This window comes from Nicotiana sylvestris, chromosome 4 (assembly GCF_000393655.2).
Source record: "Nicotiana sylvestris chromosome 4, ASM39365v2, whole genome shotgun sequence".
In the NCBI taxonomy this organism is placed as follows: Eukaryota; Viridiplantae; Streptophyta; class Magnoliopsida; order Solanales; family Solanaceae; genus Nicotiana; species Nicotiana sylvestris.
Window position 1 is genome coordinate 113,070,424 of NC_091060.1, and position 17,488 is coordinate 113,087,911.

General features: G+C 38.1%; 3 non-coding genes and 5 pseudogenes across 3 annotated transcripts; all 8 read right to left on the reverse strand.

Annotated features, from left to right (window-relative positions):
• Positions 1 to 6,795: 6,795 nt before the first annotated feature.
• LOC138890873 (5S ribosomal RNA) lies at positions 6,796 to 6,914 on the reverse strand (annotated as a pseudogene).
• Positions 6,915 to 7,445: 531 nt separating this feature from the next.
• LOC138890853 (5S ribosomal RNA) lies at positions 7,446 to 7,567 on the reverse strand (annotated as a pseudogene).
• Positions 7,568 to 8,082: 515 nt separating this feature from the next.
• LOC138890790 (5S ribosomal RNA) lies at positions 8,083 to 8,200 on the reverse strand. The gene has a single exon (XR_011407192.1). It is a non-coding gene; the product is annotated as a 5S ribosomal RNA (ribosomal RNA).
• A 513-nt stretch (positions 8,201 to 8,713) lies between these two features.
• LOC138890772 (5S ribosomal RNA) lies at positions 8,714 to 8,832 on the reverse strand. Its single transcript, XR_011407174.1, has one exon. It is a non-coding gene; the product is annotated as a 5S ribosomal RNA (ribosomal RNA).
• Positions 8,833 to 9,347: 515 nt separating this feature from the next.
• On the reverse strand, positions 9,348 to 9,466 carry LOC138890849 (5S ribosomal RNA; annotated as a pseudogene).
• A 514-nt stretch (positions 9,467 to 9,980) lies between these two features.
• Positions 9,981 to 10,099, reverse strand: LOC138890863 (5S ribosomal RNA; annotated as a pseudogene).
• Positions 10,100 to 10,562: 463 nt separating this feature from the next.
• On the reverse strand, positions 10,563 to 10,681 carry LOC138890788 (5S ribosomal RNA). Its single transcript, XR_011407190.1, has one exon. It is a non-coding gene; the product is annotated as a 5S ribosomal RNA (ribosomal RNA).
• A 516-nt stretch (positions 10,682 to 11,197) lies between these two features.
• On the reverse strand, positions 11,198 to 11,316 carry LOC138890868 (5S ribosomal RNA; annotated as a pseudogene).
• Between the last annotated feature and the right edge of the window lie 6,172 nt (positions 11,317 to 17,488).

The window sequence follows — 17,488 nt, forward strand, 5'->3', positions numbered from 1 at the left end:
CCCGAGGTTATTGGCCTTATTCGTGTTCAATCCAAGGAACCACAAACGACCCCGCACGAAGCCGCTTCCATCAACCGAAGGCCGGAAGGAATACTTGCACCCGGGTTTAGTATTAGCAACAACAAACAAGATCATGTGTTCGGAGCCGCCATAAACATAAAGAAATACAGCAAGTATCAAAGGCAAAAATCAAGAAAATATCTTTGCATTCATAAATGTTTACTTACAATGGACCTCGGGGGGTCCTTACATATGATTACAAAAGCCCACAAGGGTATCCTTACACAGGAACAAAGTAGCAGAAGTGCGTGCATAAAACAAAAATCTAAAAATCTAGCTTATTCCCAAAAGTACGTCCCTATAGCGGCATCCTCAATATCATCTCCTCAGGCGCACGACCTCAAAGACAATATCTTCCAAGACCAATCCCCTCGGGAATCTCATATCGGCCCTCCTTGAATGGAATCTTCAAAAGGGATGACGTAGAAAGGGAAATCGATGAAGAAGAGCAAAGTGATGAAGGAGAAGCCGAAAGGAGACGAGAAGTGGCTGGGCGAAAAATCTGGCTAGTATGAACTCTGCCAGTATTACTATTATAAAGCCACTTCTTGAGACATTAGCTCGGCTTGGGAGGCGACAGCCAGCAGAAAGTGCCGCCATACCCCAAGGAATCCAAAGGGGTGTAATACTCCAAGCCTTGGAAGGAGGGTGAGCAGCCGTGTATAATCTGAGCCCCCTCTTGAGCAGTGGTGTATAATCCAAGCCCCCTCTTGAGCAGCGGTGTGTAATCCAAATACTTCCTCTGGTCTGAGGAAATCGGTCCTCTTCTTCATCACTCTGAGCTAATGGAGACAACAACAACAACAACAATAACAACATCAAAGCAGCACAGCTTCGTCCGACCAAAGAAGGTTCGGGAGACAGGCCGTAGCACGCATGATGTAAATGTAAAATCTTGAAGCCATGGGCCTCAAACATGGTGAAACAACAAAGAATAAAGATAGCAAGAAATGAGGAAAGGATAGATATCGGAGGATGCTTGGATGAAAAACTAATCACAAGAAGCCCTATTTATAGAGGAGAAGGGCAAGGTAACCGACAGCGCCATTATCGCCCTCGAAAAACATAACGAAAGGCGCATTCAATGCATTTGTAGGAGCTACATCAAGGACAATATTATGACCTCGAAGAACAAGCAATCACGACACGTCAAACAGCCCTAAAAAAGCAAAACGGTGAAACGTTTTGACACTCATAAAGGGCTATATCATCAGCACGATGTCATTATGGGAGCCCATAGAATGGGATGTCAAATTCATTTCTTATTGCTTCTCTCTAAGAAACGCGGAGACTATTTGTGTACGGTGAAATTGGGGGACCAATTTCTCATTGACAAAGTGCTTCAGGAGACCACCTCGGAGGCTCGAGGCCTCAAGCTAGGTACTTCCCTCATGATCTGCTGACACTCGGCCTGGGGATAATGTTGGCCGAGACCCCGACGATCATGGGAGGCCTTCGAAGAGTGCGTCCGGAGTTGATTAAGTCTACCTGGGCAGCCTAACATTAGTCTACGTATACGTCATGAAGCTAGTTAGTTGTCCCATCCCGCTTCCTTTATCACTCAACGTATCTTGTACTAAGTTTGGTTTCCCCCTTCTTATAAAAGGGGAATCATTAACACTCTGTAGAGACACAATTCAACTATTCTATACAAGATCAATAACAAGTCTCTCTCTTTTTGCTCTCCAACTTACTCGCTCGAGGCGACTCTTTCCATTTATTGCTTTCATACTTGTTCTTCTTTTATTGCTTGATATTGGCTACAAAGAGCCTTGTTAATTATATCATAACTGTTATTCCCTTCCTGGTTATCCCCGATAGCTCGAGCTCGAGCCCAGGCATCGACCTCGAGGCCTTTCATCGAACAGTCTGAGGACCGGATAGCAAGCCCCTCGGTTTGATTACTACCCCATTTTAACTTGTATTTTACCGATTAAACTTCTCATATCTAGTATCCACTGCTCTAACAACTAGCATAAAAATAAATCATGTATTTTTAGAGTCCCATTTACAAATTTACTTGTTATTACCATTTTCTTGGTAAACATTGTTGTTTCTCAAGAGTTCTTTCACGGAGGCTACCTCCTTATTCCGTAGCTTGCGGATTAGTCGGTCTAGGACGGCAACCGGAATTTCCTTGTATGACAAGTTCTCTGTAATCTGTATATCATTCGTGGGCACCACTCGGATAGGATCGTCAATGCACTTTCGTAACATAGATACGAGAAAAACCAGATGGACAGACTTCAATTTTGAGGGCAATTCTAACTCATAAGCTACTTGGCCCACTTTCGAATGATCCTATAAGGCCTAGTATACCGAGGGCTAAGTTTACCTTTATTGCCCAACTTCATCACACTCTTCATAGGTGACACCTTTAAGAATGCCCAGTCATTAACCCCGAACTCTAAATCTCGTCGTCGGATATCAGAATATGACTTCTGACAACTCTGAGCTGTCAACAGTCGATCCTAGATAAGCTTTACTTTTTCTATGGCTTGCTGAACTAGGTCTAGTCCATGTAACCCAGATTCTCCAACATCAAACCACCCAATAGGAAATCTACACCTACGACCATACAAAGCCTCATACTGAGGCATCTGGATACTGGAGTGGTAACTGTTATTATATGCAAACTTGATAAGAGGTAGAAGGTCATACCAACTTCTCTTAAAATCCAATACACATACTCGTAACATATCCTCGAGCGTCTGAATTGTGCGCTCGACTTGTCCATCAGTCTGTGGATGAAAAGCTATGCTGAGATTCACCTGAGTTCATAGACCTCTCTGAAATGACCTCCAAAAATATGTTGTAAACTGGGCCCCATGGTCAGATGTAATAGATACTGGTACTCCATGCAGTCACACTATCTCTTTAATATATAACTTTGCATACTCTTCTACTGTATATGTAGATCTAACCGATAGGAAATGAGCTGATTTCATGAGCCTATCGACCATTACCCATATGGAATCAAACTTACGATGAGAACGAGGTAAAACCGTGACAATGTCCATGTTTATTGCTTCTCATTTCCATGTCGGGATCTCTATAGTCTGCATTAGCCCTCCACACTTCTAGTGCCGTATCTTCACCTGCTGGCAACTAGGGCACTAAGCAACAAACTCAGCAATGTTCTTCTTCATATCGTTCCACCAGTGCACCTCCTTAATGTCATGATACATCTTCGTTGATCCAGGGTGAATGGAGTACCACGAACAATGTGCCTCTGACATAATCCTGTCTCGTAGCCATTTCACATTTGGAACTCACAAATGACCCCTGTATTTGAGAACTCCATCTCCGTTCAGTTCTAACAACGATTTCTTTTGCTACGGAACTCGCTCTCTCAACTTGACCAACTCCGAGTCATCGTACTGCCTCTCCTTTCATTCAGATATGAGAGATGATTATACAGTGTTCTAGAGTACAACTCCACCATTGCTAGAGTCTACTAACCGAACCCCCAAACAAGCCAGTTGATGAATCTCTCTAGTTAATTGCCATATTTTGGCCTCCAAGCCATCGCCTCTATCGCAAATTCAACTATTTTTGCTTAAAGATATATTATGATCTGTGAATACATCAACATGACACCATATAAATAATGTCGCCATATATTACGTGCATGGAGAACCGTAGCTAATTCAAGGTCATGGGTCGGATAATTCTACTCATACTTCCTTAACTGCCTTGAAGCACACACAATTAATTTCCCATGTAGCATCAAGACATAACCCAATCCAATGCCTAAAGTGTCATAATAGATGACATAACCATCGGTCCCTTCTAGGAGCGTTAGAACCGGTGCTGAAGTTAATCTACGCTTCAATGCCTGGAAACTCTGTTCGCAAGCATCAATCCATTGAAACTTTGCTCCATTCTAAGTCATCTTTGTCAGAGGTGCTGAAAGGGAAGAAAATATCTCTACAAATCTTCTATAATATCCTGCCATATCGAGAAAGCTATGAACCTCCGTCGGTGTTGTTTGTCTAGGCCAAGTCTTCACTGCCTCTATCTTTTGTGTATCCACCTAGATGCCTTCACCCGAAATGATATGCCTAAGGAAAGCTACAGAGTTTAACCAGAATTCACATTTGAAAAATTTTGCATACAACTTCCATTTTTGTAGAGTTCTAAGCACAGTACGCAAATGATCTGCATGTTCAGCCTCTTAACGAGAATACACCAATATATCGTCGATAAATACAATTACGAACATATCCAAAATGGGCCTGAACACACGGTTCATCAAATCCATGAATACTGTTGGGGCATTGATCAAACCGAACAACATAACATGAAATTCAAACTGCCCATATTTGGTTCTGAATGTTATCTTCAGAATATCATAATCCTTAACCCTTATCTGATGGTACTCGGTCCATAAGTCTATTTTTGAAAAATACTTGGCACCTTGTAACTGATCAAATAAATCATTAACCATAGGGAGAGAGTACTTATTCTTGATTGTCACCTTATTGAACTGTCTATAATCAATACACATCCTTAAGGAACCATCTTTCTTCCTCACAAATAACACAGGTGCCCCCAACAGTGACATTCTAAGTCTGATAAAACCTTTTTCAAGCAAGTCATTTAGTTGTTCCTTTAACTCTTTTAGCTCTACGGGGGCCATTCTAAAGGGAGGAATAGATATTGGATGAGTACATGGTAGTAGATCAATGGCAAACTCAATTTCTCACTCTGGCGGAATACCCGAAAGTTCATCGGGAAACTCGTTAACCACAAGGATGGACTGAATGGTTGGTAACTTTACTTCCATATCCTGAACTCGAACTAAGTGATAAATAGAGCCCTTACTGATCATTTTCCTTGCCTTGAGATAGTAAATAAATCTATCTCTCGGTGACGCCGTATTACCTTTCCACTCCAAAACAAGCTACCCTAGAGATTGAAATCGGACTATCTTTGCTCTACAATCAACGTTGGCATGACAAGAAGCCAACCAATCCATACCCATTATAACATCAAATTCTACCATATCTAACTCGATTAGGTCTACTATGGCAGATCGATCATGAACTACTATTATACAACCCCTATATACTTGCTTAGCTATCATTGATTCGAACAAGTGTAGACACTTCAAAACGTTTAACCAATTAAGGTTTTATGCCAAACTTACTAGCTATTAACGGAGTAACATATGATAAGATGGAACCTGGGTCAATCAGTGCATATACATCATATGAGGAGACTGATAATATACCTTTAACAACATCAGGCGATGACTCATGATCCTGTCATCCTGCCAACGCATAAGTACGGTTTGGAGGACTGCTCGAGCTACATGCTCCGCCTCTGTCTCTACCACGACTCATCTGTACTTGTGGACCTTGCCTAGGGGGCGTACTGATGATGACGAACCAGCTACAGATCCCACTGGCTAAGCTATTCTTACATCACCTCTCATTGAACAATCCCTCATAACGTGTCCCAGATAACCACATGTGTAACAAACACCTAATCTTAGGAATGACTAAGAGTCATTTTATATTGTTTATCTAATGCTGCCACGTTATCTTTCTTGGGGGGGGAGGGGTTAGGTTTATCTCATAATTCATTAATTAACTAGGTAATGCCCTGTTATCCAGTAATTAACCAATTACCCATATAATTAAGAATTATCTCAAATTACCTAAAAATACTACTAGTTTTTATATAATTTATACATCATACTACCGTGGTCATATAGTACCTAGAATGGTAGTAGTCCATAATTATCGGGTATTATCGCTCGATCCATATTTTATCCCAAATCGACCACCTTCAACGAAACTCGTTTTCTTTATATCGTGTACCCTTTATCCTTCATGACACTTACTTACCGCTTGTTATAAATACCGTAAATACGTTAACCTTAAGATAATTCATCCCCGAGTCTACGACGATTAAATGAAGATGAAACTTTTAACGTATGAAAATGCGAGATGTAACATCCTTCCCCTCTTAGAAACATTCATCCTCGAATGTTCAACTCCTAGGGATCTATATAACGTTTGGCAGAGTCGCCTTTATAACAATACTACTACCAATTCTTCCTGTGGAAACTCAATAATTCGACGCCACATAGGACCACAACCATCAATAACGACAATGGCCTCACACGACCAATGACAATAACCAACACAAGAATTTATATACGTACCTAATGATTGTGATGTCCTAGTCGGACCCTTCTCTGGAGGAGGAAATAACTAAGGATATCTAGACTTCATGACTTCTTTGGTCTCCCAAGTCATTTCCTCCACATTTTTATTTCTCCAAAGTACTTTCACGGAGGCTACCTCCTTTTTCGCAGGAAAAAGCATTGACAAATAACAACCAGTCGCGCTCGACGATAATATCACAATTTGAGGGCTCAACATGCCTATTCACTAGGCCGCATGGAAAGACGACATCGCAACTCGACGCTTTACAGATGCCGCCTTCAAGGCCAAGGCGTAGCAATATGTCGATTACAACGGTGTTAAGCTTGTATGGTCGTGGTTGGTAATCGTGATTTAGAATATCTACCTTTTAAATATTTTTCTTACTTTTATTATTTATTGTATATTGCCTTTTGATCTTTTCCATAATTATCCTCTTTAAAAAAATTAATATTTCATGTAAAAAACATCCTTTAGAATGCGTAAAACTCATTTGTGAATTTATTAGATCTACCGTCGATATATTAAAAGAAGTAGGATATAAATTTTGCCAAAAAGAGGGATGCAACACGAGGACTTTCCAGGGGGTCACCCATCCTAGGACTACTCTCGCCGAAGCACGCTTGACTTCGAAATTCTGATGGGATCCATTGCGTTAGTGCTGGTATGATCATATTCATCATTCCTTGTACTCTAAATTCTCTTAATACCTTTCTTTCTTCCGCCTTAGGTGCAAAAGTGTAATGCTTTATAACGACATAAATTTACGCTCATTTATCCATTTTACGCGATTCCTCTTTTTGATTTTATGTACATTTTACGGGCAAAAGCATATACCAATAATAGCCAGCCGTGCTCGACGATAATATCACAATTAAAGGGCCCGACATGCCTATTACACTAGGCCGTACAGAACGACAGCATCACAACTCGATGTTTTACGGATGCCGCCTTTGAGGCCAAGTCGTAGCGACATGTCGAGTGCAACATTGTTAAGCCCATAAGATCGTGGTTAGTAATCGTAATTTACAATATTTTTATTATTTACTGTGTACTGCCTTTTTGATCTTTTTCATAATTATCCTCTTTAAAAAAAATAATATTTCATGTAAAAGAAGATCGTTTACAATGCGTAAAACGCATTTGTGAATTTATTAGATCTACCATCGATATATTAAAAGAAGTAGGTTACAAATTTTGCCAAAAAGAGGGATGCAACATGAGGAGTTCCTAGTGACAGGTCACCCATCTTAGTACTACTCTCGCCCATGCACGCTTAACTTTGGATTTCTGATGGGATCTGGTGTGTTAGTGCTGGTATGATCGCATCCGACATTCCTTGTACTGTAAATTATCTTAGTACCCCTCTTCCTTCCTCTTATGGTCCCAAAGTGTAAAGCCTTAAAACGTCATAACTTTACGCTTATTTATCCATTTTACGCAATTCCTCTTTTGAATTTATGTATTTTTTCTAGGAAAAAGCATTGAATAATAACAACCAGCCGTGCTCGATGATAATATCACAATTAGAGGTCCCGGCATGCCAGCCACACTAAGCCGCATGGAATGACGACATCACAACTAGATGTCTTATGGATGTCGCCTTCGATGCCAAGGTGTAGTGACATGTCAAGTGCGATGGTGTTAAGCCCGTAAGGTCGTGATTTACAATATCTACCGTTTAAATATTTTCCTTATTTTTATTTTTCCCTAATTATTTTCTTGTAAAAAAATTATTATTTCATGTAAAAAAATATTGTTTACATTGCATAAAACTCATTTATGAATTTATTATATCTACCATCGATATATTAAAAGAAGTAAGATATAAATTTTGCCAAAAAGAGGGATGCAACACGAGGACTTCTCAGGGGTCAGCCATTCAAATACTACTCTCGCCCAAGCACGCTTAACTTCGGAGTTCTAATGGGATCCAGTGCGTTAGTGCTGGTATGATAGCATCCGATATTCCTTTCACTCTAAATTCACTTATTGCCTTTCCTCCTTCCGCTGTAGGTCCCAAAGTGTAAAACCTTAAAACGACGTACATTTACACTCATTTATCCGTTTTACGTGATTCCTCCTTTGATCATATGTATTTTTCACGGGTAAAAGCATTGATCAATAACAACAAGTCGTGCTCGACAATAATATGACAATTAGAGGGCTCAACATGCCTATCACACCAGGCTGCATGGAACGACGACATCGCAGCTAGACGTATTACGGATGCCGCCTTCGAGGAAAAGGCGTAGTGACATGTCAACTGCAATGGTGTTAAGCCCGTACGGTCGTGATTTACTATCTACCTTTTTAATATTTTATTATTTTTATTTTTCCTTATTCATTTTCTTTTTAAAAAAAATTATTATTTCATGTAAAAAACATCGTTTACATTGCTTAAAACTCATTTATGAATTTATTATATCTATCCTCGATATATTAAAAGAAGTCACATATACATCTTGCAAAAAAGAGGGATGCAACACGAGGACTTCCCAAGGGTTCACCCATCCTAGTACTACTCTCGCCCAAGCACGCTTGACTTCGGAGTTCTGATGGGATCTGGTGTGTTAGTGCTGGTTTGATAACATCCGATATTCCTTACACTCTAAATTCCCTTATTACCTTTCCTCCTTCCGCTTTAGGTCCCAAAGTGTAAAACCTTAAAACGACATACAATTACGCTCATTTATCCGTTTAACGCGATTCCGCTTTTGATCTTATGTACTCTTCCCCAGCAAAAGTGTTGACCAATAACAACAAGCCGAGCTCGATGATAATATCACAATTAGAGGGCCTGACATGCCTATCACAGTTCGCAGCATGGAACGATGGCATCGCAACTAGACATCTTACAGATGCCGCCTTCGAGGCCAAGGCATAGTGACTGTCAAGTGCAACGGAGTTAAGCCCATAAGGTCGTGATTTACAATATCTACCTTTTAAATATTTTCCTTATTTTTATATTTCCTTAATTATTTTGTTTTAAAAAAAATATTATTTCATGTAAAAAACACATTGTTTACATTGCTTAAAACTCATTTATGAATTTATTATAGCTACCGTTGATATATTAAGAGAAGTAAGATATAAATTTTTCCAAAAAGAGGGATGCAACACGAGGACTTCCCAAGGGTTCACCCATCCTAGTACTACTCACGCTCAAGCATGTTTAACTTCGGAGTTCCGATGGAATCCGGTGTGCTAGTGCTGGTATGATTCCATCTGACATTCCTTGCACTTTAAACTCCCTTATTACCTTTCCTCCTTCCGTTTTAGGTCCTAAAGTGTAAAACCTTAAAATGACGTATATTTACGCTCATTTATCTGTTTTACGCAATTCCTCTTTTGATCTTATGTGTTCTTCGCGGACAAAAGCATTGTCCAATAGCAACAAGCCGCGCTCGATGATAATATCAAAATTAGAGGGCCGGACATGCCTATCACACTAGGCCGCATGGTACGACGACATCGCAACTAGACGTCTTACGAATGCCACCTTCGAGGCCAAGGCGTAGTGACATGTTAGGTGCAACAGTGCTAAACCCGTAAGGTCGTAATTTACAATATCTACTTTTTAATATTTTCCTTATTTTTATTTTTCCTTAATTATTTTCTTTTAAAAGAATTATTATTTCATGTAAAAAAACATCGTTTACGTTACTTAAAACTCATTTATGGGTTTATTATATCTACCGTTGATATATTAAAAGAAGTAAGATATAAAATTTTCCAAAAAGAGGGATGCAACATGAGGACTTCCCAAGGGTTGACCCATCCTAGTACTACTCTGGCCCAAGCATGCTTAACTTTGGAGTTCTGATGGAATCCGGTGCGTTAGTGCTGGTATGATCCCATCTGACATTCCTTGCACTTTAAATTCCTTTATTACCTTTCCTCCATCCGCTTTAGGTCCCAAAGTGTAAAATCTTAAAACGATATACATTTACATTCATTTATCTGTTTTACGCGATTTCCTCTTTTGATCTTAAGTATTCTTCGCGGACAAAAGCGTTGACCAATAACAACAAGCTGCGCTCGACGATAATATGACAATTAGAGGGTCCGACATGCCTATCACACTAGGACGTATGGTATGACGACATCGCAACTAGACGTCTTACGGATGCCGCCTTCAAGGCCAAGGCATAGTGACATGTCAAGTGTAACAGTGTGAAGCCCGTAAGGTTGTTGTTGATACCCAATTTTTCCTCATATGTTTTTAACATATATATATATATATATATATATATATATATATGAATTTATTGTATCTAATGTCAATATATTAAAAGAAGTAAGATATAAATTTTGCCAAAAAGAGTGATGCAACACGAGAACTTCCTAGAGGGTTAGCCATCCTAGTACTACTCACGCCCAAGCATGGTTAACTTTGGAGTTCTGATGGGATCCAGTGCGTTAATGCTGGTATGATAGCATCCGACATTCCTTGCACTCTAAATTCCATTATTACCTTTCCTCCTTCCGCTTTAGGTCCCAAAGTGTAAAACCATAAAACGACATGCATTTAAGCTCATTTATCCGTTTTATGCGATTCCTCTTTTGATATTATGTATTTTTCTTGAGCAAAAGTGTTGACCAATAACAACAAGCCGCGCTCGACGATAATATGACAATTAAAGGGCCTGGAATGCCTATCACACTAGGCCGCATGGAACAACAACATCGCAGCTAGACGTATTACTGATACCACATTCGAGGCAAAGGCGTAGTAGCATATCAAGTTCCATGGTGTTAAGCCTGTACGGTCGTGATTTACAATATCTACCTTTTTAATATTTTCCTTATTGTTATTTTTCCCTATTTATTTTCTTTTAAAAAAATTATTATTTCATTTAAAAAAAACATCGTTTACATTGCTTAAAACTCATTTATGAATTTATTATATCTATCCTCGATATATTAAAAGAACTAAGATATAAATTTTGCCAAAAAGAGGGATGCAGCACGAGGACTTCCCAAGGGTTCACCCATCCTAATACTACTCTCACTCAAGCACGCTTGACTTCAGAGTTCTGATGGGATCCGGTGCGTTAGTGATGGTATGATAGCATCATACTTTCCTTGCACTCTAAATTTCCTTATTACCTTTCCTCCTTCCGCTTTAGGTCCCAAAGTGTAAAACCTTAAAACGACGTACATTTACGCTCATTTATCTGTTTAACTCTATGCCTCCTTTGATCTTATGTATTTTTCCCAAGAAAAAGCGTTGACCAATTGCAACAAGCCGCGATCAACGATAATATCACAATTAGAGGGCCCGACATGCCTATCACACTAGGCCGCATGGAACGACGGCATCGCAACTAGACGTCTTACGGATGCCGCCTTCGAGGCCAATGCGTAGTGGCATGTCAAGTGAAACAGTGTTAATCCCGTAAGGTTGTTGTTGATACCCAATTTTTCCTCATATGCTTTTAACACACACACACACACACATATATATATATATATATATACACACACACACACACATATATATATATATACACACACACACACACACATATATATACACACACATACACACACACACACACACACACACACACACACACACACACACACACACACACATATATATATATATATATATATATATATATATATATATATATATATATATATATTCTTTCAAAATAGCACATATGCAGTTATAAGCATGCATAAGCATTTTTATAATTTTTTTATAATTTCTAAAAGCTCCAAATTGATTTATTTCTTCTCTTTCTTATTTATAAAATTTACAATAATTATCTTTCAAATTGTTTTTGTGGTTATTTCGTCATCTAAATTTTTTATTTATGCCAAAATAGTGTTTAAACATTTTTAGTACATTTTTTATAACAGCATTTACATTTTTAGGCTAAATTGCATATCTTTGCAATAATAGCCCTACTAATGCATAATTATATTATTGATGCATAAAATGATCTTTTATATTTTTAAAAAATATTAACCAACAATTTTAAATTATTTTAGTACACAAAAATATTTTTGTAAATTATTTATTATTCTTATAAATTATATAACAATTAAAAGTGGCTATTTAAAATATAGCCTATTTTATTTTCAATTTTAGCCCCAGTTAATCCCAATTACCAGCCCAATCCCCAATCAATTTATCCAGCCCAAATCCTGAAGACCCGATCTGGCCCCCAATACCCTTTAATCTCGGCCGTTGATTATAAAGAACAACGGCCACAAACGACCCTTCCTAAATTAAACCCAAAAGACCCCCCCCCCCAAAACCCTACCATTCTACACTACCTGCCGCCCTGAAACCCCTCTCTGCTCTCAAACGCTCTCAAACCTAACCCTAATGAAACCTCACTGACCCTCGTCCATGGTTGTCTACTATGATCTCTCACTACCCCCAAGCCTCCAATGTCCTCCCTCACGTTAATCTTGCCATCTCCAGGGCCCTCAAGGGACCAGGGCTAGTTGACTTGCATCTATGGTTCCTCTCTTGCCTGTTTCAAGCCATTCCAGTGTGATTCCGAGTAAGATTGTCCTATATTGACTACGATCTATGGGTTTCTCAGTATGTTTCTTCACCTCTGTGCCGTTCTTTTCGAAAACCTAATTTATTTTTCTGAACCTCTTAGATCTGTACAAATCTAAGAGGATGTAGACTTGTTTCATGTGAGTTTTACGACAATCATGAGATTATTTACAATAATCATATGATTTTTAAGTGATTTTCATCTTTTTATAAACTAGGGTTTCCAGAATTTCTTTTTACAAAATGTTTGATGATTTTTTTTTTAGTGTTGGATCTTCTGCTTCTCATGTGTTTTGACTGATTTTGTAAGTCTTCTATAACCCTAGCTCGCTCGTACTGAAAGCCCTAATTTTCTGAGGTTCTTCATTTGGTTTCTGGGTACTGGTACATCTGATTGTGTTCTTGGTTTGGGTTCTTGTGATTTCACGTGATTTTCTTGTCCTAATATGCTTCTAATGAATTTCTTAGTTTAACCCTTTCACTGATTCCATATTCTTGTGTTCATCCTGACCATTCATGTTAAGACATGTATCTTTCTCCTTGAATCAGTGTCGTTTAACTTTTTTTTTTGTTAAAGTTATGTGTCGATTTCTAACTATTCATGTTTCGCCTTATTTTATATTCTAAAATTGCTGACTCTTTATTGACTTTATCTTTGATTGAACCCTTGATTATTCTGAATTCCTTATTTTCTGGTTTAATTTGAACACTTTCCCTTAAACTTTCGATTCTTACCTCTTCACTCGACTTGATTGAATTGTCTGCCTTAATTAATTTTCCCTTGCCTTGTTTGTATTTTGTTGATTCTTACTGATTTGTTTCCTTAATAAAAACTTCTGTTCATTTACCCCTAATTACCTACTCTATATCCAAACCTTACTTGATCCTTTTTCTTAAATACCTAGCATGCTTTTACCGTTGACTTGATTGTCCTTTGATTAAGGGAAGGACTTCCTGATTTATATGTGACTTCTCTGATTTGCTACATAATTGATATCTTACCTTATTTGTTAAGCTTTTGATTACTATATAAACCCCTCTTATTTTTTTGTTCTGAACAATTAACACTAGTTCATATACACTCTCACACTCTCAAAAGTCCTCTATTCTCTTCCGTTCCTTGCAATTCTTATTAGTCCGGCCGGCTGTAAGCCAAGGCTAGCCATTTGCACCATCTCTGCTCTATACTATGTATTCTCTCCTTAACTGGTATGTTCTGATTCAATTCACATTCCAAACTATGTGTTTTCTTTGTTGCTGCAGTTCATCAGTTTGTGATTTCCAGTTCTATGTGCTATTCTACTTGATATGCAATCAGCATGCCTAGATTACTGTATCACAAAAGCATGTTTAAGCTTATAACTATTATACTGTTTAACATTGTCAATCCTGCTTTAAATAATTGGTTAACTAAAATGTCCCAAGCTGCATTGTGTGTTTATGATTTCACCCAGTATGACAAAATTCCGCATGTTCTGTATATGACCGGTATTTCTAAAACCTTGAATATTTCATAAAGTGTCTGTCTAGTTTGTTCATCTAAGTCCAGTTTGTTTTATTTCACTAATGAGATCCTACTTGTGTCTAAAATCTATGTATTCTCAACTTAACTTTGCAACTACAATCTATGTATCTTATTTCCATCACTAAGGTGCATTCTAGGTGTCCCCCTACCCTTTTCCTTTGTGTTAGGTCTGTTCTGAAACTGTGTGTTCTTTGACTTGCTTTCTGCTTTTTTTTAAAAAAATGTTCTTCATGTTTTCTCAAACTATTCCTACTCTAACTATGTTATGATTTTTATAAAATTCTTTCTATTACTAAGACCTTCTTTCTACTGTTTACCAAACTGTTTCAAAGTCAACATGCACTCTCACATTACTCTTAGAATATTAGGTTCTACCCCTCTAACATGTGTATTGCCTTGAGATCCTTGAGATCTCTCTAAACTTTGGCATGTCAAAACTGGCCTTTTCACACTGCACCTAAATCAGTTATCATTTGAGAAAAGGTCTAGGTGTGAGCACTGCCTGGGATCCTTGAGGTACTTAGGGAACTTTGACACACCTAGGCATGAAATTTGCTATAGAACTTTGGCATTTGAGGCTATTGGAGGCTTGGATAGTCATTTGGGCCTACTGCAGGCTCCCTATAGATTAACTCCTGGTTATTTATGTATTTTTATTTAATTCATTGGTCTGTAATAATTATTGTAAACAATATGTGATTAGTAAAAAAAGGGTGGGTAGTTATATATATGCAGGGTAAATCGGGCAGATACCATGCCTATAGGGTTGTGTTAATTCAAATGTATTTGCTATGTTTACTTTACTTCCACAATAGTAGAAACCATACCTATAGGATCTTCATGGCTTTAATAGAGATCATGCCTATAAGGTTAAAATCAACCTTATAATTAGATATCTTGCCTATAAAGTGTAAAGTAATTAAAGTTTAGTTTTTCGTTACAACAAGTATTTACATTCGTCTTCTTAGAAATCATGCCTATAAGTTCAAAGGTCAGCTTTAATAATTAGATGTCATGCCTATAGGAATTAAAATCAGCTCTAGTAAAAATTATGCCTATAGAACGCAAAACCAGTTTAGTAAAATAAATCAGTTTAATTCATGTTTGTTCATTCTGAATTGGTTTAATTAATCAGTCTGCTTCACTAAATAAGTTTCCAAATAATGCCTTAAATTAGTACCGCTAGAGAGTATGTCTATAGGATCTCAAGTTATCCATTTAAAATTGATCACTGTTTTACTGCATTCCTAATAGATATCATGCTTTTAGGACGTCATTGTTATGCGTTTAGGCAAGTCTCTAGGCCGATTAAAATTCTGCAACTCTAAAACTACACATTGTTATTTCAACTTGAGAACATTCTCATGTCTAAAATCAGTAGGCAAGTTAATAGGTCTCTGACACTTAATGTTGCATAATCCCTACTCACCTAGATATCATGTTTTAGGATTTTCTCTTAAATACTTGAGTGTTGTTTGAAGATGTGCACTTACTTGTTATATTTTTGGAGGTGACTGTGAGCCTGTAATTTGTTTTCTTTAAATGCAGTCCTAATTGTTTTTGCTTGATGCCTAGACTTTTATCTTTTAAAACCTTAGAAAGTTCTAGAACTACCTAAATTAGAGGTCCTAAATACCTCTAGGGCCACAAAAAAGGAACGGGTAATGCACACATAGGACATTTTCAAGGTTGTTAGAATGCTTTGGGCTATGACCAAGGGGACGGAATTGGGGTAGTAAGGATATGATGACTACGCGCTAATGTCACGTGTAGCACCTCATTGAGGAGTGTTTACCGGGGACCCCTCTTTCCCAATTCCCGATGTTTAACTTTACTTTTCTCTATATATGTGCAACTTCTTCAAAGTCTTTTCCTTTTGTCTAATTTCTTGATTCATACAATGTCAAAAAGACATGCCTTTATTTGAAAGTATGTGTTTAAACTATTTATTTGTTAAAAGGACTAATTCATAAGTATAAGTTCGGCCGGGACCCACCGTTGTGGACCGCGAGGGGTGCCTAACACCTTTCCCTCATGGTTATTTCGAGCCCCTACCCTAAATCAATGGTAATGCAAGCTAGTCTAAAAGTTAATCGCTCTATATGCCCTAATGCACCATAATCCGTTAGGTGACGACTCTTCAAAATACCCAAATCCCAAAAGGAAATGAGTTATTATCCCCATGATTGTCAGATCCCGAACTTCTCTCCTCGTAGAGGGAAAAAGGGGCGCGACAGCATGACGACTCTGCTGGGGATATTTTTTAGGCTCTTACCATGATGAACTTATCCTTTGTGAATTAGTCCAAGTATGATCTATCCCACGTACCCTTTCCCCTTATTTGAATTTAACTATCTATTTTCAAGCATTCATGATTCTTACTCCCGAAACTGACTTGTCACTTTGTTTTCTTTTCCGTAACTGTCTTTCAATGATTTAAATACTGTATTTATTTTTTCCTACGTGCAAACACTTGACTACATTTTATTGCTGCATAAATTATGCTCCACATCATATTCCACTCGTGTGTATTATAGCAACACTTGATGAGTGGTGCGTTCTTCCTATTTATTACCCTTATATTTGAAAAGGCTTATTTGCGGTGAAACTAGTCGATCAGTAGTGCAGTCGATGGTTCCGTGATTTTTCCCCTCGAGATGTCCACTTGAGGGTACTAGTCTAAACTCCCATAGTAACCTTACTCTGATCGAAATTGTGCATGCATCATGGTCAAACCTAGTCGGATCAATATGTTGTCCACATAATGATCCTTTAAGATGAGCCTTATCCGAAAGTCCACCGGGGTTTCCATAATCCTAACAGATACAACCATGTTCTGTGCATTAATTTGAAGAACTAAATGCTAATATGCTAATCATGAATGTATAAATAGTCGAGTCTGGTGGGGGAGAAAAACCTAACCCTTTTTTTGTAGAAAATGAGGCATGAGGTCCCCAGATTTGGTATAGTTAGGAACATTCCACCATTGTTGCTAGATTGGCGGAAGGAACTTTCTTCAAGTGACAAGAAACATGTAAGAAAGTACCTGGGTAACTTACCTTCCCTACTAGACATTGAGCCAAACAAAAGGTTGATCGAGGCTGCCAATTAATTCTGGGATAGTGAAAGGGATGTGTTCCGTTTTGGCGACATAGAAATGACACCACTTCTAGAAGAAATTGGAGGTCTTGCGGGATT